General features: G+C 40.8%; 1 long non-coding RNA gene across 4 annotated transcripts in view; it reads left to right on the forward strand.

Annotated features, from left to right (window-relative positions):
- LOC105936977 overlaps window positions 1–25,192 on the forward strand; it is a 233,363-nt gene that overhangs the window by 112,514 nt on the left and 95,657 nt on the right. The window contains exon 1 of one of the 4 annotated variants that reach the window (XR_004931646.1): window positions 3,441–3,458. The exons of 1 other annotated variant lie outside the window; for it this stretch is intronic. This is a non-coding gene — a long non-coding RNA (uncharacterized LOC105936977). Of the gene's footprint in view, window positions 1–3,440; window positions 3,459–3,736; window positions 3,754–6,778; window positions 7,286–25,192 lie in introns of those variants that run through there. 2 more of the 4 variants (XR_004931647.1, XR_002429108.2) reach the window with 2 other exon arrangements.

The raw sequence follows: 25,192 nt of genomic DNA on the forward strand, positions 1-25,192 counted from the left end.
TACAGAACCTTCATTTCTAAAACTAAGTTGTTAAAATAGGTATGTTTTTTTTCTTTTTTATGCAAAAAGATTAACACGGTAACACTAAAGTAATTTTATTTATTTTTTAAGTACATCAAGTTTTGAATTTATCCGTTTAGTAATCTCTGTTTTGATTATTAGAGTTACCCACAGATAAAAAACAAACAAGGTAAATGGCCTGTATGCAGCATTTTGTAGTCATTCTGACAACTCAAGCTGCTTTTATACTTCATGTCTCATTCATTTATCCACACAGCGTTCACACACACCAACATACACATATGTAGGCAACTCAGGGCCAAATACTTTTTCACAGCGCTTTGTATTTATATTACATGTGGTTTGTCGTTGCAATTTTGACACACATATTTAAAGTTTGACTTCTGTGGAAAGCGCCGCTGTATTTTTTTTTGTAAGATTTCGTGTTTATACGTTTGAATTGGACTAAAAATTGAAACAGAAAATCCTTGAATGGTGGCGTTTGGAAGAAACACGTTTTTTGAAACTGAACCCGTTACAGACGGCGGACCTGTGTGCTCCGATCTCTCCGTCGATGCCAGCGGCAGACCAGGTAATGATGCCTATTTTAGTTTTTTTTTTTTTCCACCGGCAGCCTCACACTGAGACAGATTATCCCCTCCGCGGTCTTCCTCTCCTCCTGTGTTGCCTCATTTGGGAGAAAGGCCAACAGGAAGTGGTCCGAATACTCTCCTGTTGGTTATCAGCAAAGTGCCACTCAGTCACCCCGAGGATCCTCAAATGTGGATGAGCAAACATGCGCACGCACGCACGCACATTTATATAAACACACCTGCACGGAGTCTGTTTAGCAACAGAGAGGGAGAGTGGAAGAGATGGCGATGAAGAGTACCCAACAAAGGAGTCAGCAAACAGAGCAACAATAGGAGAGGGTTCAGATGGAGAGATTCTAAAACGATTAAAAGGACGTACAAGAGTATCCCAGTTTGTAAAAAAAAAAAAAAAAAAAAAAAAAAAAATGTATTTAAAAGCCTCAGAAGAGAGAGAGAGAGAGCAACAAAAGACTAAAAACTTAGCACAACTCATTGCCTCAGTACAAAAGGGGAAGATCCCCTGCAAAGGATCACGCAGTGCGCCTCTGTAATTGACAAAGGTTGTCATAGAGACTCCTGGCAAGAAAGAAGCATGTTAAAGTGTCTGTTGACACAACAGGCAAAAATAAAACTGAAAATGAAACCGATATCCTAATTCAGAGGCTCATAAATCCTTCCGTATCTGTTTCTGAAACCTCCACGCCGTGCAATCAGACAGTCGGCAAATATTAATTCACGTCTTTATTCACGTAGCTTGGTGCTAATTCTCCTTGAATCAAACAGGCGAGCTAAGTAAACCCGTCCTGCCGATAACAGAGCAGCGTCTGAGGTGTGTGCGGACGCAGGGGGAGGAAGGTGAGCAAGAATTTCTGTGGTCGGTGCTGGAAACGTCTGTTTGGAGAAAGACACTAGACTAATCACTCTCATTGTGGCCTATTTCCATGGTAACTCCCTGCCGAGCTGTAGCAGTAATTTAGCCTTGCTAGCTAACGACACAGAGCGAGTCATTATCTTAGCGCCAGGCTAGGGCCCCCCCGTTTAACGATTCACACTATGAATGAACAATTAGAGACCAGATTGTTGCCCAAGAAGGGGAGAGACAGGGAAAAAAGCGAGTGGGGGGGGGGGGGGGGGCAGTCTGTGGTCATTTCATCTCTATACGGCCGTACAGACAGCTATTGCTTTATTAAAGATCAGCTGTCATACTTTTTTTCAGTTAAATACCGCTTATACACATACATCTATAAAGGTAAAGTACAGCAAGAGATCATAAATTTCCTTTCTTGTTCAATAAACTTTGCAAAAATCAGGACTTATCTGGTGAAACTTGTATGACTGCGGTATATATATTCTTCAAGTGGTGAAGGTATGGTATTCCTGGGGAATGCAGACATTTGGGTTTGGCAGTTGCCAGAAGAACGGCTACATGTGAAGAGTTTGGTGCAGAGGAGATTATGGTGCATGCCTGATTTTCAGGAGTTGGGACATATCTCTCAGTTGTAGTGAAATAAACTTTTAATGCAGCCACACAGTGAGACCTTTTGGGCATGGGAAGAGTTTCAGGGTGGCACTTTCTTGCTCCTACATGAAGAAATATTCACAAAGAAACGAATGCAAGAGTTTGGTGTGAAAGAACTTGACTTGTTTAAGCAGAGTCTTGAACTTAACCTGATCGAACACATTTTTTAAATCAATTGGAGTGAAATCTGCCAGCCGAGCCTTCTCACCCAACATCGGTGTCTGACCTCACAAATGTGCTTCTGGGAGAACGGTCAAAAAAATGACAAGTAAACAAGTCAAGTTTATTTGTAGCGCATTTCAGCAGCAAGGCGGTTCAAAGCGCTTTACGTCATGAAAACATAAAAACATCGAACAGATTGAAATGGTCTCCGGTTGCGAGACCAGTAGCAATCGTATCAAGTGAAAACATCAATACACATCAAATAAGTGGGTCAGTGTTGCTGGTATTATGGCAGAAAGCAGCTCTAAACAGGAGGGCTTTCAGTCTTGATTTAAAGGAACTACTTTGCAGTTTTCTGGACGTTTGTTCTAGATTTGTGGAGCATAGGAACTAAATGCTGCTTCTCCATGTCTGGTTCTGGTTCTGGGTTTGCAGAGTGGACCAGAACCAGAAGTTCTGAGTGGTCTGGAGGGTTGATCCAGCAACAGCAGGTCTTTAATGCATTATGGTGCAAAGTACAACACAAACCATTTGCAACATCAGGTGCCTTTTAATAATTAGAATGAAATAACTTGACATTTCAATTAAGTAAAGTGTGAAATCTTAAGCTAAAAAAGCAATAAAAAAAACTTTTTTATAAAGATTTCTGACCATTTTCAGGTTTAAACTGACGTCCTGCTTATATGGATAATTCTTTGCAACACTCATATAAAGGAAGTGTAAATTACCTATTCTGTCCCTCCATGCCTAGGACTTGCGATGAAGATGAAGATGAAGATGAAGAGCAAGGCTCTCGTTGCACACTTCCCCTGAAATATTCTTTCAATTTACAGTTCACACCTCTCTCTAACTTTCTCTCTTTCTCACACCCAGACACACACCTCCCAAACAACGGCACCGCGGCTCCTCGAAGGTCAGTGCCTTAAAGGAATTGTAGTATTGCGGTGTGTAGCTGGTGTGCGCCTCTGTGCGTTTCGCTTCTCTCTCTCTCTCTCTCACTCTCTCTCTCTCTCTCTCTCTCTCTCACTGTCAGGCCTTTTGTGTGTCTCCCCGCTAAAGAAGCTGTCAAGCCGCACCGCTGAAGGGCCCACAGGAGGGACAAAAAGCATACTTTTTGTTTTGTTTTGTTTGCCTGCCGTCGTGTTCGGCTGAACGCGAGTGGAGTGGGAGACTGAGAGTGAAAGGTAAAGAAAGGCGGGTGAGAGTGGAGTACTGGGAGGGGCGTAACATGTAATTTAGTGTTTGCCTCACTCTACTGTACATTGTTTTAGCCATGCTAAAGCTGCTCTTTGTGAGACTGAAGAGATAGCCATCAATCACCTGTCAGCTGGTCAAAAGGGAGAGTGAGAGAAAGAAGGGGCCCCAGCCTCCATCCTTCTTGTCCTCCTCTTCTTCCTCCTCTTATTCTCTGCTACCTCGCAAACTTCGGGGTCCAGGAAAAGCCCGGAAGCTGGATTTGGATTTGGATCTGGAGTCCAGGTGAAGAGCGGGAGCGCTGCAAGGAGAGGGCAAATAACTTTTTGAGTACTTTATTTTCCTTGCCGTGTTTTGATGAGCGGGGAATGCCTTCGTCGCTTTTGTTTGCTTGTTGTCGATGTCAAAAGGCTTCTTAAAAGAAGCCTCTAATTGTAATATGACACCTCTGGAAACCACCGTGCCAATCAGAGTCATTGGTCGCTGTCACCAGGCGACAAACCCTTCATTATGCTAGCTAATGTTAGTGCTAAGATAAGCTAACAGACCCATTAGTGCCAGTTCATTTAGCTCGTTAGCCAAAGCCTCGGGGCTGATGACATTCATTATATATCATTAGTGCACAATTAACATGTCTCGCTCTGACACGGCTGCTCCCAATGTTACACGACACTTTTAATCATGTTTTATGAAATGATTCGGCTGCAGTGACATGATTTAAGAGTTTTTACATCATGTGGCGTTCATTACATTAACCAGCTGCAATCATAAATGGAAGCGTAGAGAAATGCCTCACATCGGGTCTACATCCTGCACGCTGCTTGTGAGTCAATGCTCTAGAGCAGGTCAAATGGTTTTTACCATTTTATTCACTGCTGCATGTAATAATGTTCAGAAATACGATTTATGTTGAGGTTCGGCCGACCTTTGAAAATCTACTAAAGCTGCTGCACTTAAAAAAGCACAGAATGAAATGGGCTTCAAACTGTGTCTTAGGCAAAGGATGAAAACATAACTATTTATTTCCTACACTGCAGACGCAAACGTTATTCAAAGGTGGTTTAAAGCTGAGTTTGGTAAGATGACACTTTATACATTTTAATTATGTTTTTTTTTAAGCTTCTTTTCTTGTGATTTAAATTGCAAATCCAAAAAAAAAATCGACAGATACACTCAGTTCAGAGTGATCCTGCTGGATGTGGTTTTCTGTTGCAAGGAAGTTGTTTCCTCCCACTGTCACCAAATGCTTGCTCAGGCTGAGGGATTGCTATGTAAATATCTCAAAACTTACATAACATAAACAATAATAATAACAACAATAATAATCTGTGTTGTCATTACAGCACACATTCCAATGAAATTTGTTCTCTGCATTTAACCCATCCCCTTGGGGCGCAGTGGGCTGCTCGCAAATTAATAAACTGTTTAATTTACTAGTTTATTTTTGACAAATTTGCATTGTAAGAAAAAAAATCTGATTAAACTGAGTTGCATACGTAATGCAATCCAAATATACCACTGTTGGCATAGCGGTACAGCGTACCCGTCACGTATAGAGGCTGCCCTCCAGGATTTGACTCCATATCTAGACCTTTGCTGAATTTCTTCTTTCTTTTTTTGCACACTGTGAAAATGAAGCCCAATGGCGGCAAACTGTTTTGAAAAGAGGAAATTTACGGCTGAAGCTTCTCAATCAGGATATAAACCTTTTTCAGTTCCATGTGATGTACTAAACCAATTAAAGTGTTCCCATTAATTAAAGCTGCACAATACATCGCAAATGTTTTGTTATCGCAATATCACTGAATGCAACGTGCATTTGCCAAGAACTACCTGAGCTGCTATAAGTGTTATCTAATTGTTTAAGTGTCACGTATTCAGGCTCTATGTCTGTGATATATTTGCCGACCCTTATTTATGTGGCATACAAATAATTAGAAGGTAAAAAGGTGCCAAGGTGATAAAGTTGTTGAAAAACTACCACTAAAATGTTTCACTGCCAAAACAGCTGATGCTGGTAAGAAAAGCAAAAGCAAACATTTTGTTTAGATGTAAATAGAATAGACATATATGATTATCGTTTATTGTCTTTTTAAGTGGGGATTTTTTTATTTCCAGTAGATGCATAGATAGCTTATTATCTGGAGTTTACTTTTGCACCCAAAGCAGAAAAACATTATTTATTTCTTTATTGCAGGTCACATTGTTATCGTGTGATTCACCAATATTATTGCATATTACTTATCTTCTTAATGTCGTGCACCCGTGTGCCGTAAATACATCCGTACCATGGCTGATTCTTCACTTTGTATAGTGCTGAATAGCTTTTATAGCAATTTCCAACAACTTTTTTGTGCTGAGGTGAAATAACTTTCAACAAACAATGGTGTTTTTTTCACTTTTTAAACAACTATGTAGGCTGAACACGATTGCCTGACAGACTAGTAAGGAAAATATGCAACATTTATATTATTTTTGGTTAATATTATAATTTTGGTTTGGTGATGTCTAAATAAACCTCGTTCTTCTCACATTGATCACAGTCTTCATGATCTACAGGCTCGTGGTCATCAAATTATATATCACAGGATTATGCATCATTGAAAGACATAAATGAGAGTAAGTATCAGTCCGGATGGTTAAAGATATTATCAGCACGCGGTGGCTAATATACCAAATATTGCAATAAAGCATGATTTTACACATGTTGATATGGCAGAAACAATTTGTGCAGCTGTAGATTTCGATTAACATACAAAATCACCCATATTTCTTATTTTGCAATAGTTTGAAGATAAGTGTTGCTTCTGTAATTCTATGCGAAATAAACCGAGAACCTCTCAGTGTCAGAGACTGAATGGTTGTGGAGTTTGACTGTCCCAGACCAGGCACAAACTGCGCCACTCTCTTTATTTCCTCCTATCACATTCGTCCGCCCACTGATCCACACACACAGACGTAGCAAGCAGTATTGATTTTGCTGTCTCCAGGCTGTTGAGGGTGTGTATAGTTGTGAGCGTGTGTGTATAGAGGGGATTAAGGCCTCGCTCGGCTAAGATACCATCAGCCATCAACCCTCCTAGTCCGCTTCGGGCTTTCCCTGCTGCCGCATTGTCTATTCTGCTCCGCTATGTGAAAAATGTTGAATATCAACAATGGCTTTCAGTGGTGTATTGTTGAGTTTTTGTATGAACTAATCTTGCCTCAGTGAAAGAGACCTAGGGCTTGGACAAAACGTCTAGAGCCACAGCATTCCTAGCTGGCTCTCCCCTTGAACACTGAGCAGAAGGCTGGGACCGAGGGAGGCAGAGGAGAGGGGCAGCCGGCAGGGAGGCTGGAGGGAAGGCAGGGAGAGAGGGAGAGCTGAGGCTGGGCTAGGAACTCCAAGAATGGGGCGGTGAGGAGGAGGAAAGGCCTGAGCCGGCTGAAGAGAGGAAGTGGGAAGGTGTGAGGGCGGGTTCGGACCCTAATTAGGAGAGAAAGGTAAGAAAGATGGAGGACATGGACAATAACTGTGGACATAGGGAGAAGATCAAATCTAGGCTAAAAAGAAACAACAGGACTGACCCTTCTGGTTAAAGAAGACTTTAGGATCTGGGACCTGGGTCAAAGCTCAGGCTGAAAAAAGGCAACGAGCTTCAGTCAAAACCAAGACGAATGCAGAAAAAAAACCCAGAAACGTTGAACCTCCATCACTCTGAGGCGTACTTTCTTCTCTCTGCTTTGGATGTAACGCTGGCATGGACCGCAGTGGGCGTCCAATCAGATAACAGGACCTCTGCGCCTGTCATAATGACAGCCATGACATCACGGCAAGGTAAGCTCCCTAAAAAAAGCGCTTCATGAAGCTGGACGTTTGACTGAATTCAATTGGAGGTCTGAACCTTTTACTTTGATGAGCTCACAGGGAGCTCAGGTGTGAGTGCAGACGCAGAGTGAGTGAGGAGTGATGTTGTCCTGCAGGCCTTCTGTTTTTATACGCATGTACCAGGCAGCGTGTCTGCATGCCTCTCACCTTTCCCGCCGCGTATGAAGGGTTTCCGGTCCCGAGTGAGAGGGGGAGAAACGGGCAGAATCTTGTCATTTTGTCTTTCTTTAAGAGCATTTTAATTCTAGAGTCAGGGTCGTGCTACATTAAGGACAAACCCTGTTTGCATCTCTTCAGAACGAAGCTGCTGAGCATCACTTTCCGCGCAGACGTCCGCACCCGTACGCTGTAGCTGGAGGAGATGCTTGTGCTGCAGGGCTCTTCGACCGATTAAAGTTGCATTCTGCGTTTCAGTTCCATCCTGCACTTATTAGCGTGTTAGCGTAGCGCCGCACTGCAGTGAAACCCTGACTTTAGAACAGCATGGCTTCATTTTTACACTGCGTTGCCTTTGAAAGGAGGATGATGGATTACAGGGCAGGACCATTAAGCCGGAAATGTTATGTCCCAGAATGGATGGCTGTCAGCGTGAATTGTCATGTTGGCTAATTTGGGTTAGGGGGAAAAAAAGATGAATGTGGATTTACTCAGAAATGGTGTTGAACTGTTGAACTGAAGAACAGAACCATATGAAATGACCACTTGTTACAGTTATGCCAAGTTTAAGTATTTATTGCCAAAGACAAGCCATTATTGACTTCAGGCTTCAGAAGCAAAACCCAAAGATTAGGAGGAGCTACAAAGGGAAAGTCAGGAGAGACTAAAAAGGTACTTTGTGCAGTTTGGGGCCGTATGGATAGTTAGCATGTCGACACAAAAGTGGTTCAGTACAGAAACAGGTATTATTCTCCCTTGTCGGTTTTTAAGGTGCTGATCCTTTTTCAGAGTATTAATTATCGCTGTCAGTGCCTGTGACTGTGTGAGAAATGTCTCTGCCTGCTTTGGTTTGTTTTACAAAGTTACAGAAGCACAAATAATTGGCACCGTTTCTTTCCTGAATCAGTGATGCTGCTTAAGTCATGTATAGGTGATGATCACCAACACATGTCCAAGAAACATAAGGTACATATAAGTCCAATGGAAATTACTTTCATTGTTTCAATAAGTGAAAAGATTATCGAATAGATAAATATTATCCCTTTTCAGAATATTTTTTTTATCTGTATTCAGCTGCTGCAGGATTTGTGTGCTTGCAGATATTGTAGCTTTGCCCTGTTTATGTTTATGTCTGATCAATAGAAAGCAGGTATTTTCTGCATTTTTTCAGAAACATTGACCAAACGTCAGATGATTTAAGCTGCAGATAAAAGAAGACTTGCTTAACTTTTCTCAGTGTAAAAAACGTAGATATTCCTTATATCGCCGATCTCCGTGTTTACGTTAAACAGATTTGTGTATCTTGCAGCAAAAAGTACTTTTCGCTTTTCTTTAGGAGGTAAACTCAACTAATCGCTGATGCTGTTCTCATTGGGAGCTGAACGGTCTGCAGGGGTCAACCGGGTCTGTGAGGTCAGTGCCACAGCAACCTGGATCCCAGATTTGGCTGGCTTAACCCCTCATTCATCACAACCCATGGACACACACACACACACACACACACACACACACGCACACACTCACACACACGTGAACATCAATGCAGTATAATCGGCAGCCTCTGGTGATTTGTCCTCTCAGCTTGAAGCCCTGTCATTCCTCCGAGCTCTCTTCACAATTACAGCTCTGAACTGAACTAGAAAATCTGCTTCAATCTAGCAATTAGTCTCGAGGCCACTGCCTGAGCGTGTGTGTGTGTGTGTGTGTGTGTGTGTGTGTGTGTGTGTGTGTCTGTGTGTGTGTCTGTGTGTGTGTGTGCGTGCCGTTGAGTATTCTTGCGAGGGTCAAAGGAAAAACCCTTGACAACAGCCAGATGACGTGACATCATTGCATCACAGCTTAGCAAATAAAACTTCTGGCTGTTATCGCAAACGTTGTTATTTTCTTTTCTTTTTTTTAAAGTTTAATAGTTGTTGAGGTTTTGAAATTAATATATTCTGAGTCGATCCACTGGGTCTTTGCAAGTTCTTGCTTTCTCTCGCTCGAGTTATGTTCTGTTTTTGACTCTCCAATGATGGATCATTAAATTTAGCGATTGATATGGTAACTCGAATGTGATTACGTTTTTAAAAAAAGTCTTTTTCATTTATGAAATGTATTTGCTTAACGAAGCTGAAGCAGAAAAAGGGTTGTTTCTTGTGTAGCATTGTAAATGCTCAGAAAAGGGACTTTTTGCACGCAACGTCTGAACAGATGGAGAAATATCACACTGTGTTGAAAAGACCTTCATCGTAACAGTAGATTGAGCTGAAATAATCTTTTATTCGGCCATATTGTCTGACTCTCGCAGGACTTGCAAAGAAGCCACTGTGATGAAATGTTTTAAATGCCAGTGAAAACACGTCAAAACACTGCATTTCCTAAAGCGATTTATCTTATTCTGCTAGTTTAGAACTTAATAAGCTGTAGAAATGAAAGCATATTTGGCTTTTTCTTAAAATCTTTCAGTCCATATTTGAGACCTTGAAATTGGCTTATTCTTGCCAACCAGGTGTGCAAAAGAAAAATAGTAAAAATCGCTCTTACTTAACGGTTATTTTATGAGAAGTGGCGGGATTCCCTGACTCTGAGCCAAGCTCTCAATGCCAAGTCCGACGAGAAGATCCAGAAAATGATTGGCTGACAGAAACCAAAAAATGCATCGAGCTTGATTAACTTGGTGAAACTTCAGTTGAAGATTTTTTTTATTTTATTTTGTTTTTTTTTGTGTCAATTCTTAACGTTGCAGCAAGCTTGGTTTGTCTTACCTTGGTGGATCTTTGGTAAAGGGAACAAAGCTTCTCCTGCCAGTTCTCTTTGGTACTGTTCTGAACCACACTGATACCAACGCCTTTGCCGGATGAAAACCGCTTTTTCCTCTCTAGAGAGATCTTTGAGACTGGGATGACGAGACGTTGTGCAGAGAATCCACAGTTCTGGCCTGGAGAATGGGACATTCTGGACTGGCCCGTGGATCCGGTCCAGTTCATTGATAGGTGGTGAAACAAGAGGTAAACGTTGTTTATAGGTTCTTCCTGGCATCAGAACCAGGAAAACTGCATAGCCCTTCTTCCCTTTAAATCCTCCATTCTGTTTTCATCCAACCCAACTCTGAGACAGATAAATAAAAACTCCAGCCTTTGCATAAAATATTTAGCATATGCATTTGCAAAAATACTATTTTATATAATTTGACATTCAATGAGATAAGTTTCATATATGTTTATTTGTTTGTATGTGTTTCGTCTGGTAGGTAATAAGTTATAAAAGTGAGATTACTAATGCATCTGTAAAAGAATATTCTGATTGTTAGAATGGATTTATATATTTTATATACTGTATTTTCCACCCATTCCTCTCTGTAAGTTCTGCTATCAGGGAACAGTGATTCAATAAAATATTTACCTTTTCACCTTTTTCATGGATTTGGGCTTGGCTAAAAACAAGAAACATTCTTATCTGTTAAAAAGTTTTGGTTTTGTATTGTGCAAAAATGCTGTTGGGTGTTTTTTACTGTTAGCTAAAATGCCTTTAGTAATGCTTTAGTGAATGCTAGCATATTACCCAACTTTAGCATACAATGTTAGCTATTGATAGCTAACATGTTAGCATTTTAGCTAGTTATAGCATATGAGTTGTAGTCACACAGCTGATACTGTTACTTTATACAATTCAATTGTAAACTGTTGTCTGATATATAATAGAAAATAATAGAGCACAGAATAGAAAAAAAACGTTATTGTCCCATAGTTGGGAATTTAGGTGTGGCAGTGGCAAAAATATGTAGACAGGATAAGATACACCAGATTTACACACTAGATTAAATGATATGACTTTTATTTCCTCTAACAGAAGCCTAATACCTAACTTTAAATACATATTTGATATTGAGCGCTGCATGGATGCGCGGTTGGTAGCACTGTTGCCTTGCACAAAATGGACTTGGGTTCAATTCCCGCCCAGGGGTCCTTCAGCACATAGCTTGCATGTGTAGAGTACCCCGTCTCTTGCTTGATGAACGCTAGAGAACAGAATCTAAAGATTTTGCAACAGAAAATGTCATCGTACGATTGAGTAGTACAGGGGTTCCCAAATTTTTCAGCCTGCAACCTTCAAAATAGCAGAGCCAGAGACTGGTGACCCCCTTCTCCTATTTTTCATTTGAAATTTTGAGAATAAAGTCATAATATTATGAGAATAAAATTGTATTTTTATAAGAACTCTTACAAAAAAGTCCAGGAATTACTAAATCTTTTTAGCACATGAGCATCAAATCAAGAGGTGCCTGATGGCCCCCACTATGAGAACCCCTGCAGTAGTACACAGCAAGTTGGAAGCCCCATCAAGGTTTCCTGGACACTTTTCATTAGTTTTATTGTCCCTAAGTAACTATTTCCAGGTTTATTATCTGATTTATTTTCTTATCCTTAAAGAAAGACACAAAAAAACATCACAGTTTGTGTTTCTTTAAAAAAAAATTTTGAGGAAAAAAAGGATAGAAAAACTATTTTAAGCAAACTTCTTATTAGATTGAAAAGTGACTTTCACCTCTGTCCTATTGCAACCACTTACAACCTGCCTCAGAGGGGAAAGCTGCGCCCCATTCGCGAGCCTTTAAATACAAAAGAGAAGACGACCTCGGGTTTCATAGATTTAAAGTAATCCAACGGAAAGTCTCAACAAGGCTGGTAAATCCTGATGAAACTGAAAGTGTGTGAAATGGGATGAGAGGATGAAGTGGACAGCGGAGGAGAGCGCCGTGGTCAGAGCAGGATGTGGTTGATGGGAGGGGGAAGATTTTCATTGCCTGGGGGGACGGCAGGCCTGGCTGGGCAGCAACAGAGACGCTTAGTGCCGCCTGGCTTCCTCCTAAAGACCCCCACCCAAGCATCTCGCTCCCGTGTCTCCTCTTTCTCCTCTGCCACCACTCTCCATCGCTTCCCGCTCTCCTCCTTTTGTCCCTTCCCTCCTTCACCCTCCAGTTCCTCCTGCTCGGTCTCTTTTTCCTGCTCCGTTCCCTTTTCACGTCCGCCCTCCCTGTCTTGGCCATTACAGACACTCAGGCGGGCTGAGAGGCAGGGGGAGGGCGGCTGCGATGGTGGGATGGGAAGAGATTGAGGTGGCACAAAAGGCCCCCGAGATGCAGTGGTCCAACGAAAGTGGCTGGCTTTGAAAAGAAGCCGGACGGATTCTTAATGCTGCGGGTGGACAGACACACTCGGACAGACAGACAGGAGGAATAGACTCGGCCCTTTATCCTCATCTTTTAGCTGATGCCTGTTTTGGCCGGAAAATAATAAAAAAAAAGCACATCATTTGCCCTTCCCTCCACCCCTGATGTTTTATCAAACACATTAAGATGTGCTGGATGGAGGGTGGAGCAAACAGAGGGTAATACAGCTTAAGGCCAGACACTTAAGAGCCTGAAAACGTTTGTGGATCCGAAGAGAGCAGGCGTGCCCGTAGATGTTTGTGTGCGCATGGATTTCTTTTAGAGGTTGCCTCTTTCTCAGTATAAATTAAAACTTCGCACATCCTTGTTTCGCCGTTGTTTTGGCGCAGACTTTAAGAGAAAACATTAACTCCAGACCCAAAAGTGTGCAAGACTTCTTCAGTTTCTGGCCAGAACCTCTCTGCAGCTTAAAACGTCGTCAGACTCTGAACCTGATATTATTCATTGAGCTTTTTTTTTTTTCTTTTTTAGTTGACTTTTTGTTGCAGTTTGAAAACAATCATTAGAGAATATATTAAAGAACTTTACAAATCCATAACTCTTTGTGACTCTAATCTTTGTGAGGCAACACCAAACACAAACAACACTTTCCTTCAAAAGCTTCAAGCAGTAAACTGATGAGCTGAATGGATTTACTGTCCAACTCACCGTCTTTTATCAGGCTAATTCTCAAACCAATTATGGCGACAGTGTTATTTCAGACAGATGGGGGGGTGGGGGGGCTCTAAAACACATTTTATGCCTATACTCATTTACTGCCACTGGCTAACTCTTTGTTGCTGGTGGGGTATAAGTGAAAATATGGATTGGGTTCTAAGTGCTCAGTGGGTTCTGAGTTTCTGATAACAGCTGGACTTTGATCAAATGTTAAACTAGCTTTAAATTCAATTTAATCAGAGCTCTGATAGTTTGCCAATTAGGAGACTTCTTAACTGCAGCTCAGGGTCTTTGCAATAAATTCAGCCTTAAAATCCATTGTGTTCGTTCTAATACACACAGATTGATGTAAACTTGCTCTAAAGACGGTTTGGAGTCTCTATTATTAACTTAATGTTTGAAAGACACACCTAATAATCAAGCTTGTACTCAAATGGAATATTTACAACTTTTCTTATTATTCTCATACGTTAATGATAATATAACATATCAACTGTGGAGCTTAGACCAACTTGCTTTAGGCCATATGTGAAAGAAAGCTTAAATCAACGGGGCTCTGAAAATAAAAATAAATCTTTTTAGATATGAATAAATATGGACAGAGAAAATAGAATGAAAAAACATTATTCCCATCCATCCATCCATCCATCCATCCATCCATCCATCCATCCATCCGTCCGTCCGTCCGTCCGTCGATCCATCCATCAACTTCCATTTTCTAAAGCCTAATATCTGACATAAATGTATAGTGAAGTTTTGTGTTCATACAAAAATATAAATTAGATATATTTTAAAAGTAAGTAAAGGACTCTGGAAATTAAAAACAAGAAAAAATGTCAGTATTTCACTTATGAAATACTGACTGAGAACAGACATCATTCACTGAATATTGCTGTTTTTATTCTGTTACTCATAAATAATGCCCATGAACAAATCACTGACAGAAACTGGAAGTTTGTTGAACTAATTATGCTGAGAAATAAATCTGTGTCAAAGCCGGGTTTTATCCTGGAAGTCAGTGAAATCTGTGGGAACAACTAAATCCAACATTTGTTGTAGAATGATTGTAACCTTTGGAATTAGACATGTATTAAAATAAATTGCTTTCTTGCCTTTAATATATAATGTATATATGTTTGTATCAGTCTTTGGAAGGTTCCTATCAGAGTGAGGCAAATTCAACTCTTAGAAATCCAACAATTTGTGTGTCTAACTGGTCCAGATTAAATAACTGTTGCTCAAGTCTGTGGCAGTAATTCATCTGAAACCTGCATCTTTCTTCTCCTCTTTAAAAAAGTCCTAAAAAGTTAAATAGGACTTTCAGTTAATTTCCATTCAGTCCATTTAGCAATAATGTCCTACGAATGTCACCTCAAAGACAAATAGACCTAAATTATGTATGAACATGGACGTATAGATGAATTGAAATTTACCTCAGACCTGATTTGATCCTAGTTTTGACGATGCATGATCAAATATAAGCACAAACACGATGATTAGGACCAGAGAAATAATAAAATAACACACATTACACTCCTGCTAAAGCCATTATTTACTGAATCAGTTACTATTTATCATTAAATATTGTTTCTGGTTCATTAAGCTGCAGCGTTGCTCTTTATGCATCAATGTATTATAGTTTATTAGGGCCCCCGTTTGGTGTACAATCAACAGAAGCATGGATAGACTGTAAAACAAAAAGGTTATAAAAGATGAGATGGGATGGGTTTATTGCACAGTAATGGGTTTATGAAGCTTAAACCGATCTGCTGCATACCTACAACAATAGCCAAGCATGCACACGCGTGTGTCACGGAAGCCCCGGCGTGTGTGTGAACCTGCGCCAACATGTTACACACATGGCTGCCGTGGCCAAATCTGGGTAACCTTCCCCCCCCCCCCCCCAAGTCCGACCGGTGAAGCAAAACACACACATTCATGCGCCGCTCAGTTGCCAAAACCCAGTGACACGCAGGCCAGTTTCCCCCGTTTAACACACACACATCAACGGACAGATGAGAAATGTGACCACACAGCTTAGGCCTCCAGTAAGACCCACACAGACGAGTCCTACTGGTCAGCACCGAAGCCTTTTCCCCCTGGTCTGGGCGAGCGGATGGAGGGATGCAGAGGCACAGAGAAAGAGGATTAGAGTGATACGGAGACAAAGAACGACAATAGTTTGTCACATTTAGTCAGAGAGGATTTTATGGAAAAGCTGATTTGGAGTCTGCCACCAGCAAACAACAAAAAACGGAAATATGGGATTTATTACAGATCAGTTTGAGAATTTGCCGGAAGTTTCATGGCGCCTGTGTGCGGATCATACTTTTCAAAAGTGTATACTTTTTTCTTTTTTTTTTACTCAACAGGCATTTTTAAACAATTAGGTCAGGAAGTATTAACATTGTGCTGCTACTTGTTTCTGCTTTCTCGTAGTTATCGTTATTTGTTTCTTATAATTGTGTAAAATGTTGGGGGTTAGTCATTGAGGCTTGTTTATTTGCGCTGAAGACTCAATAAAACATTTTTTAACTATTTTTCGAACAATTTGTTGCAATTGATTTGATCTTTTTATTTGCCTGAATCAGTTATCCTTAAATCACATACAGAGAAAAAAAAATACTTTTACACAGCAGAGAGATCTGTAACCTGAAAGATTTTGTTATGGATAGTTTTATCATTTGACCTATAAATATAATTACTGTTAACAAGGGATATCATCATTTAACCTTTCAAAATGTATCAAATTAAAAAAAGCAGGCTAAACTTTTACAAGCCTAAATGTTTTTGATTACCCTCAAAGATGATTGAAGCCTTTATTTCAGTTCTACATGATGATCGTTCTCTTACAGCCAACACCAATATGACATTTAAGACTAAAATTTTACATAAAAACTAATTTAAAAAATGTTAATACAGAAAAGTGGGCCTAATGAAAAGTACAATTAAAACCTGCTTAAAGGCTGGGATTTTCAAAAAATACTTTTAATTTGACATTTTACATCATCAAATGCAGTCATATTCTAATTTATTTAATGTGACTGTATATATTGATCGGTTAATAATTTAGCTAATGCATTAGCTATACCTCTGCTACTTTTTCCTACTGCTCTCCTTTTATTTCCTGCCTGCAATCACTGCTGCCATCAATGTTTTGTTCTCCATATATACAGTTTGTTAAAGTTACACCCGTCCCTTGTTTCTGTGTTTAGCTGTGACACCGTTTTAGAAGGGGTCCACCAGTTGAGCTATTGCTCGTAATAAATTCGTCTTCTCTCTCTCTTTAAATTATAGACTTTGACCTGTCTTTCTGTGTTTACTATTGTCTTTCTCATGGACCAAGTCACCGAAGGAGCTACTGCTGCCACTAAATGCTGAATATGTACTCCGTTTTTTATCTGATCAATTTTACCACCGACTCAGAGTTCATTCATTTATCTGCGCTTCTCCTCAGATGAAGCCACTGCTGTGATTCATTGTGTTCACCTTTCCTTTGAGATAGAAAACATACTCTTGGTCAACACCTTATCTTTGTTGATGATGGTGTATAGTTAAAATAATGGATTGGGTTCTAAGTGCTCCATGGGTTCTGAGTTTCTGATAACAGCTTGACTTTGATCAACACCTTGTCTGTTTTTCTGGGGGGGGGGGGGGGGGGGTTTAATCAGTTTTGTCTTCTCAAACCCTAATTCAGTTGTCAAAGAAGTCCGCTTGAAGACAGTCAGAGTCCACGCATCTTTATTTGTCAACATTTTGTCTAAAATGTTTCTTACAAGAAAGACAACAGTAAATTAGCAAAAGAAACTGTTTAATTAAAATAAACTATCAAAAAAAAACATTGGTTCAAAACGGCTAATTGAAAACAGTAAAAGAAAGTGTTCCAGATTTATGATCCTCCTGATTAAAAGAGACCTCAAGTTCCTCCAGCACCTTGCGTGCATGATCCCAGAACCAAACTGGTCAATGAGGAATTAATTATCTGTGTGACTTTGCAGGATTTCCGGTTCATCTCATGCTAAGCACTCATTAATGAGCTTTACTGATGATGGGGTGAACACTTACACTGAGTCAGGTTCTGTTGAAGGTCTCTTCCTGTTCAAAGTGACTCATTCTTTTTCCTGTCACTGCCTTGGAAAGAGCCTTTGGACGGCATTTGTGCTGAATTGTTGCGTTTGTGCTAACTCTATTGTATTGAAACTGTAATGAATCAAGTCCATACATCTGGCAAAATAGTTAAGATGCCATTTTAAACATTTAACTGAAGGGCAGATTGGTGGGAAGTTCCAGCTTCTCAAAGCAAGCATGTTCCTGATTTGAGTCGGAGCTGCAGCCTCGTTGTGTGCACTTTCGTTTCCTCTAAAGAGAATCAAAACATTTGCGTAAAAGGTTACCTTCTGACTCTAGGTGGGCAAATCATGGTAAGGATATCGTACATGCAACTATGCATCAGAACTTAAAGATACAGTTTTTTATTTCCTTTAGTAATCAAAGGTACAATTGGAGCAACAACGGTTATTCTTTATCTTTTTGGAGACACTCCTGCCAATGATTTATTACTAACAACTGCCTGTAGCCCACGCCATCTTCTTTGTTTTTCTTTTGATGTAATTAGCATCACGAAGTGTAGGGATTGTTATTCCTGCATTAACACTCTAGGACTAGGTCCTCCATCTCCCGCTTATTTGCCGACTCATATGCCGTATCATCTGCGTACTTCACAATTAGACAGCCTGGTTTCTTAGCAGAGCAGACATGTGTCAGCATAGTGTAGAACAGGGGGCTGAGGACACAGCCCTGAGGAGCACCAGCTTTGAGGGTGTTGGTGAAAGAGGATCCTTACTGACTTTGTTGGAATCCAAAGTTAAATTCTTTGTTTGTACCCACAAACTTGGCAAATAAAGTCTGATTCTGACATTTAGGCCCATTTAGTCAAGTCCAGTACTAAGTTGCAGAGGTGCTTGTACCAGTTTGCTGACTGACGTTTAGGATTGAATCGTGTTGGATGCAGGACTGAAGTCCAGGAAGAGCAGATTTTTCTGATCAGAACAAGACGATGCATGTTCACTTCCATTGCATGTGTTTTCTTTTGTTTTCTGTGCCAACAATTGTTCATTAGCTGCATGATGCTAATTACCAAAAGTATTAAAACTATTAGACTTTGACCAGATCTTCATTAATAATGCTAATGTGAGACATCAAAGGCAGAACTACAGGTGAACAGAAACAGAAAACTAGGAGTTTTTCAGGAACCGTATTTAAAATGTGAAACTTATCTACTGCTTATTTAAAGTGACACATTTAAAGCCTATATTTATGTGAATGTTCAGGATTTTGGTATACAGCAAAAGAAATGTAAAATTAAGATTCTCAAAAAATATGTCTCTAAACATCAACAAGGTAATTTATTTTTAACAAAACTGCTATATCATGGTAATGGACTTGAAGTTTTCCTGTTTGAAATAAAAATAAAATAGAAATAAAAAAAATCTCATGGACGGTTAGCAACAAGAAGAATCTGACCCTTCACGGCGCTGTGTCCAAGTGTTATCAATGGAAAGTTTAGCCGATGAAAGAGCTCTGGTAGAACTGGTGCACAAGCAAAAAAGGATTAGTAGTGGATCCTTTAAAGACTGTGAAGCAACAACTATTATACAGGGAGATATTCATAATGTGCAAACTGCAGGTTTAGTCAGTGCTTTTAGAGCCACCACACACAGATGCCCCAGTTTGTGTTAAGCCACTCCTGCACCAAAGACAACATCGGAAGCTTCTTACCTGAGCCAAGCACAAAACTTGGTGGTGGTCTAACTCCACTTTTCAGATAAAAGTAAGGATTAAAAAGGTAAATTTTTTATTTATTTGGCAAATCACGATCCAGCGGTCTGTAGTAAGAATGAAGAGATTCAGAATCCAAGGGTCCAGTGTGAAGTTTACACAGTCAGGGATGATTTAGGAAGTCATGTCATCTGCTGGGTTTGGTCCAATGAGTTGCTTTAAGGATGTGAGGATTTTATTTTTTTGCCAAACTTGGCACAACAAATTATTATCAAGAGGAACTGGAGTGACAGCATTTTCAACAATGCAGACAGGTCTTTATAAAAGCAACTTGGGCTTCTGTAACATGTCAGCAGAGCCACAGACAACCCAACATCCTAGAGTGCTCAGTAATTCATGCCAAAGGAGGCCCCTGTAAGTATTAAGTAAATATACTATACACTACAAACAAGAAACTACTATATTGTTGTCTTAAAGCTAGGGTTGCCGATTTCACCGGAAGTTTCCTCAATTCCCTTTTTGAATAACTGTGCATGCACAAGTATATAACATCTATAGATGAAAGCAGGACCAAACTTTGACCAATCGAAAGGCAAAGATTGTTTTTTACAGGCCTGCAGCTCCCACAGAGAAATATTTTTAACCTCCTATTTTTAACAAAAAAGTGTTTCTGAACAGGATTACCAACTATAGCTTTAATTGTCTATTTAAAGTGGCTCTCTCTTGGAAATGAGACCTTTTGCTTCAATCAGATTCCAGAATAGATAAAAGGGAAATATAAAAAATACTACTATACAGTACATGGACAGAACTTTCAGGAGGAAAAGCATTAAATTGTTTAAAAAAAACAATGTTTCATTAGTTCTTTTGCAATGTTCTAATTTCTTGAGAGCGTGACATTTGGGTTGTTGCTAGTTTTAACCCATGACTATCAAAACTAACCAAATAAATATTTCACTCGGTACTCAAAGCATCTTCATCCAAAAAATAGAGTGTTTAACCCAAAGCAAAGCCTGATTCTTCTCAGGCTACACAGTTCAGTTGTGCCGGGTAAATGATGCATCGCTGCAGTATCCAAACGAGATCCAAACCGTTTCCATAATCTGGAGAAAATGTCGGCAAAGCCGTGAAAAGCACAGGATTTTAAACACGGGCATTGTGAGAGAGAAACAGCCGGATGGGTTTGGCAGAATGAAACGTTTTAATGTTTCAGAGTCGGCCTCGCCCCCAGGGAATGGAACGATATGGGCTCCTAATTGACACCGGGTCAACCGGCTTCCTCACTCACACACTCTCACGCTGCTTTCTGTGTCGAGCTGATTCTGCTTCCGCTGGCCCTCTCTCTCTCTCTCTCTCTCTCTCTCTCTCTCTCTTTCTCTCTCTCTTTTTCTCTCTCTCTCTATCGCGCGCACACACACACAAACATTCACATCTTACAGTTTTTCCAGTAGACAGGCCAGTCCAGTTCTGGATATTAGTGGACAAACAAAGGCCTTGCTGTCTGGGCATAATGATAGATGACCACCAGGCCCATATTTTACAAGGATTTCACAGGAGTCCCTTCCAGTAAATAACATTCTCTCCCACACAAATCAGTCTTTTGAATTCTTGAAACAAAGTGAAATAATTGTATTAAGCCTGAATTTATTAGCGAGAAAGCAGTAGTTAATGACAGTGAATGTGATTAGAAGGGGTTTGAATGCTGTATTAGTGCCTGGATCATCGGACTGACGAGTCCCTGGTGGTCATTATTGTTCACTTCGGTAGTGTGTGGACATATTGAGCGCAGCAGTTGTCACGTTAAATCATGTTTTGTGCTTTTAGTGCGACTGGATTGCTGCGATACCTTTTCAGGGAGTAAAAGTCTGCATTAACGAGTCATTTAGAGTTTTCTGAGTGCTGACATCTTGTTTTCAGAAAAACAGAGATGAAAAGGTACTAAAAGGCCTGGCATCACTGTTTCAACTTTAACCAACTTATTTAAGGACATTTCAATGGCTGAAAGTCGTTTTAATTGCCTCTAATGCTGTTTTAAGGCTTCAAAAGGGAGCAAAATAGACTGTTGCTTTTTCTGATAAACATCCAAGGTATAGCACAGGCCTTTTGGGTCAAAAGAGTCCAAGGAAGTTATGACATCTTTTAGCACAAATGTTGAAAAAGTTTTTTAGACAGTAACAAACTTTATCAAGAAAAATAAAATCTATTTTGAACTTTCAATTGGTTGAATCAAATGATAGTTAAAAGTATATTTGTTAATCCTGTTTAAATGAAGCAATCTGAAGAAGACTTTTATTTGCTTGTCTTTTCATCAGAAATCTTCTAAAGACCGTCTCAGTCTCACTGTACAAGTACGTCTTTAAATTCATCACAAAATGTAGTTTGTCTTGAGACAGAACTTTGTTTGGGCTCTGGACGAGAAAAAACACCTTAGAGCTAAATCTTGCACTGGGAATAACGTCTCAGCATGTCTGGATATTTAAAACACATTTTTAAACAAATTTTCTAGTACAGAAAATGACAGATTCACATGATCTCATAACTTGTCAGCTTGGTGGAAATTTTTTTTTGTTGAAAAATCTACAGTTGTAGAGTTTATGTGTGTAACTTGGCACTTTATATTATGTGGGTTGGCAGTAAGTTAGCCAAAGTGAAATTCCAAGCATCCCACTTCCTATTTTGTCTTGCAACCAGGTGTCAAACTTGATTTGTGAAATTTGCTCCTTTCAGGACAAAAATAATTGATTAAGTTGTGTTACAAGCACACCCTATTGCAACAACATTGAAGTTGCCAATTTACTTAAGAAGTTTAGACAAAAGTTCAAGCTCCGGCGCCCCTGCATCCAATGATCGCCTTGTCACGTGTCTGCGCCCCAGCCAATCTGCGTCAAGTCTTCTTCCTACCATCCAACAAGACTCTGGTTGTAAGGTGCTCCTTCCATGGATACCCTTGATATTCAGCTGTGCTTCGACCCTCCTCCACTCCATCTCCACCTTCATGCTCACAAGTTTCACCTGACTAGTTGTCCCTAATGTCCTCCACCACCAGTGACCGGACCCCGGGAGGAAGACTTCACTAATACTAATCCCAAAATGAATGTCCAAGCTCATAGACATTCACAGCTTTTATGTCTTCTGCCGGGATCCGAGCGCCAAAGAGCTTTTCTAATTTATGTCTAATTGCCTGTTTTTGCCTGTGTGGGTCTGTCCAGGTTGAAGTGCTAATGTTACATACATGAGTTTTACATAAACAGTAGAAATGCCCAAATTTCCTTCTTTCTATTTCAGTAATAAGCAGTCATCTATAAAGTTCTGCTATTGACTTTCAATTGGGAACCTGCAGCTACTGCAGAACATAAGGAGGAGGGACGAATGAATGGATGGATGGATGAAGGAATGAAAAGGCAAAAAGGTGGATGGACTAACCCTAACACTAAAAAAAACCCGAGTAGCTGAAGAAAACCTGTAAATATAAATGTTTTCCATACTCCTGGCGAATAATTTAATCACACTTCCAATTTTGCGGACCGTATTGGGACCTCGGGCATAAATTGCTGGTAACCATGGAAGATAGACTCAGACCTTTTTCACGCTACTCCAGCCGCAACATCCTCACCACGCAAAGCTGCATTTTATTCCTGCCTGACCATTACAGACTGAAGAAGTCCAAGCTCCATCTTTATCACTGAGATCACAGCGCTGCAGGTATAAAAATAGCTTGGTTTGCAGCCGTAAAATAAAAAGGGATCAAGAGATGTAGGACGTGAAGCTGAGTGCTTTCTGATCATATCCGCTGCTTTTCGGTGAACCTGTTAAACTGCCGGCTTCATCTTTCAGGTAGCAGCTGGGATCCTGCCTCGGAGGTCAGCATCACGAGATCCCATGGGTCTATTCAGTTCCTACTGTTCAACACTTGAAACTGATTTGTAAAATTTGCTTTTTACTTAAAGTAGGAAGCAAAACAGACATAACAGAAGTTTCTTTTAAGGCTACACCATGTGTTATAATTGCATAACAGAGAAACTGTGGCACCAGTAGGTAGAGGTGGTTAATAGCCACCCCTACAAATTTGGAAGGCCTTCAGGGACTGCAGTAGTTTTCTTTCTTTTTTTATTACCACATATTTTAGTTACAGCATAAATTTGAAGTCTGATCTCAAGCTAACGGTTAAGTGACCTTGTAAACATGTGCACAAGTAAAAGAAGAAACGTCGCGTTCTGCATCCGTCCCACACAAAAATGAGACCTGCTGGAGTTGAGGGACCCGCAGATGGAGGCCACGGCTCGCAGAGAAAGGAGCGCAGGTGTCAGGGGCGACACCGGCAGATGATCGGCGCCCACCACGAGACTTTCAGCCCTCCGATTTCATAAGGTGCGGCTCGAAAAAAACACGTCTCGCACATCTGAACAGCCCCGCAATGGCATCTAATCAGATGCCAGAGGAGACGGTGGTGTCAGGGCACTGGAGAAAACACGCTGATTCCCCCACCGGCTGTATTGTCACTAAACGGCGTTTCTCACTATGGACCGTAAATGATTTAATTTGAGCACCAGATGTGGCGCTGAGATTTTGCTAGCACTCGTCGAGAGAGGCAGAGGGAGGAAGAGAGGGACGGGGAGAGGGAGGGAAGGAGAACGATGAAATGACAGGAAGGAGAGAAACAGCTTGGCAGACCGACAGCCAACAGCGGCCCAGGCACTTGACAGAGCTTTCAAACACCATGATTGTGTGAGTGTGTATGCTCACGAGTGTTTTTTTCCACTTGTGTATCATGACAGCTGAATGAAAATCAATCTGCTTCTACATCTGCCATCTTGAGTGTCGGGGAGCGCAGATGGGCCTTCCCTGTCACACTGAGCTAGCTGGCAGCAGACCAACGCAGGTATTTCCACCTCTTCTTTCTCCTCCTGTCTTATCTAAACCACATCTTCTCTTCCCCTCTCCTCTCCTCTCCTCTCCTCTTCGCTTCTTTCCTTTCTTCACTATTCAGATGCAAAGCTTTGAAGAGTTGGGAGTTTTTTTTTTTTCGTTCTGTGCTGACATCTCCGAGTCACTCTGACAGCAGATGTTTTTGGCCTTTCGAAGCGGCAATCTGGGCTCTAATCACCCTCATTGACAGCTCAGAGGGCCCCTGTTGCAGCTCTGAATGGCAAATTAAAGCGTTTTTAGATAACGTTGGTAATTGACTAAATCGTTTATAAGCCTGGAGATCACGCTTTTAATCTCCAGCCTAACATGACGGATCAGTAAAACGAGACGCGTGTTTGTTTCGTGGCACGTTTCCTTGCCCCCTCCATCCAATTTGGGTTTCTTTCCGGACACGCGGCAGCACGCCTGACGCCTAAAGATTTGCCCATCAGATTAGCAAGCGCTAATCGTTCGCCGTGCTGCACTGCGTCTCGGTGTCAAGGCTTTCCAGTCGTCCTCCCTCTTCTCTCATCTTCAGAACTCATCTCATCTCTGGCATTAACTCCATTAGCTTGGTAATTGGCTCTTAAAGGAGCGTCCACAGACTTCGAAGGCCACTTAATGTCCATCTCCATGCCTCCCTTCGCCCCTCTGCACCCCCGTCGATCATCTACCTTCCTCAGTAAATGGCATTAACTAGTCCTGCATAGAATCTGAGGCCATATTAGTGTTATCCTTCCCCTTCAGCCTATTGCCAGGCTTATGAGTCCCGATCGCTGGAGACGATACAGCTAAGTGGATATTTTTTCCACACATCGCTCCCAAATAGGCCTCTAAATAAAGCCCAGCTGTCAGAGATGAATATGTAAATTCTGCATATGGAGATCTCCCGTCATTTTTTTTTTCAGACCAAGACCAAGAAACCAAATCTGTATTTAAAAGATGTGGATATGGACATTCAGCTCATCATCACAGGCAGCCCTCCTCCTCTTCCTCCTCCTCCTCCTCCTCCTCCTCCAAAGTGTGAGCCTTGCTTTCATTTCTACTCAGATAAAATAAAATGCGATGGTATTTCTCTCTAGTCTGGAAATTAAACTGTTGAGGCAGCAGATGGGTTTCTCTTGGTTTCGCTGGATTAGGCAATGTTT

The sequence above is a fragment of the Fundulus heteroclitus genome, chromosome 9 (assembly GCF_011125445.2).
Source record: "Fundulus heteroclitus isolate FHET01 chromosome 9, MU-UCD_Fhet_4.1, whole genome shotgun sequence".
Lineage (NCBI taxonomy): Eukaryota > Metazoa > Chordata > Actinopteri > Cyprinodontiformes > Fundulidae > Fundulus > Fundulus heteroclitus.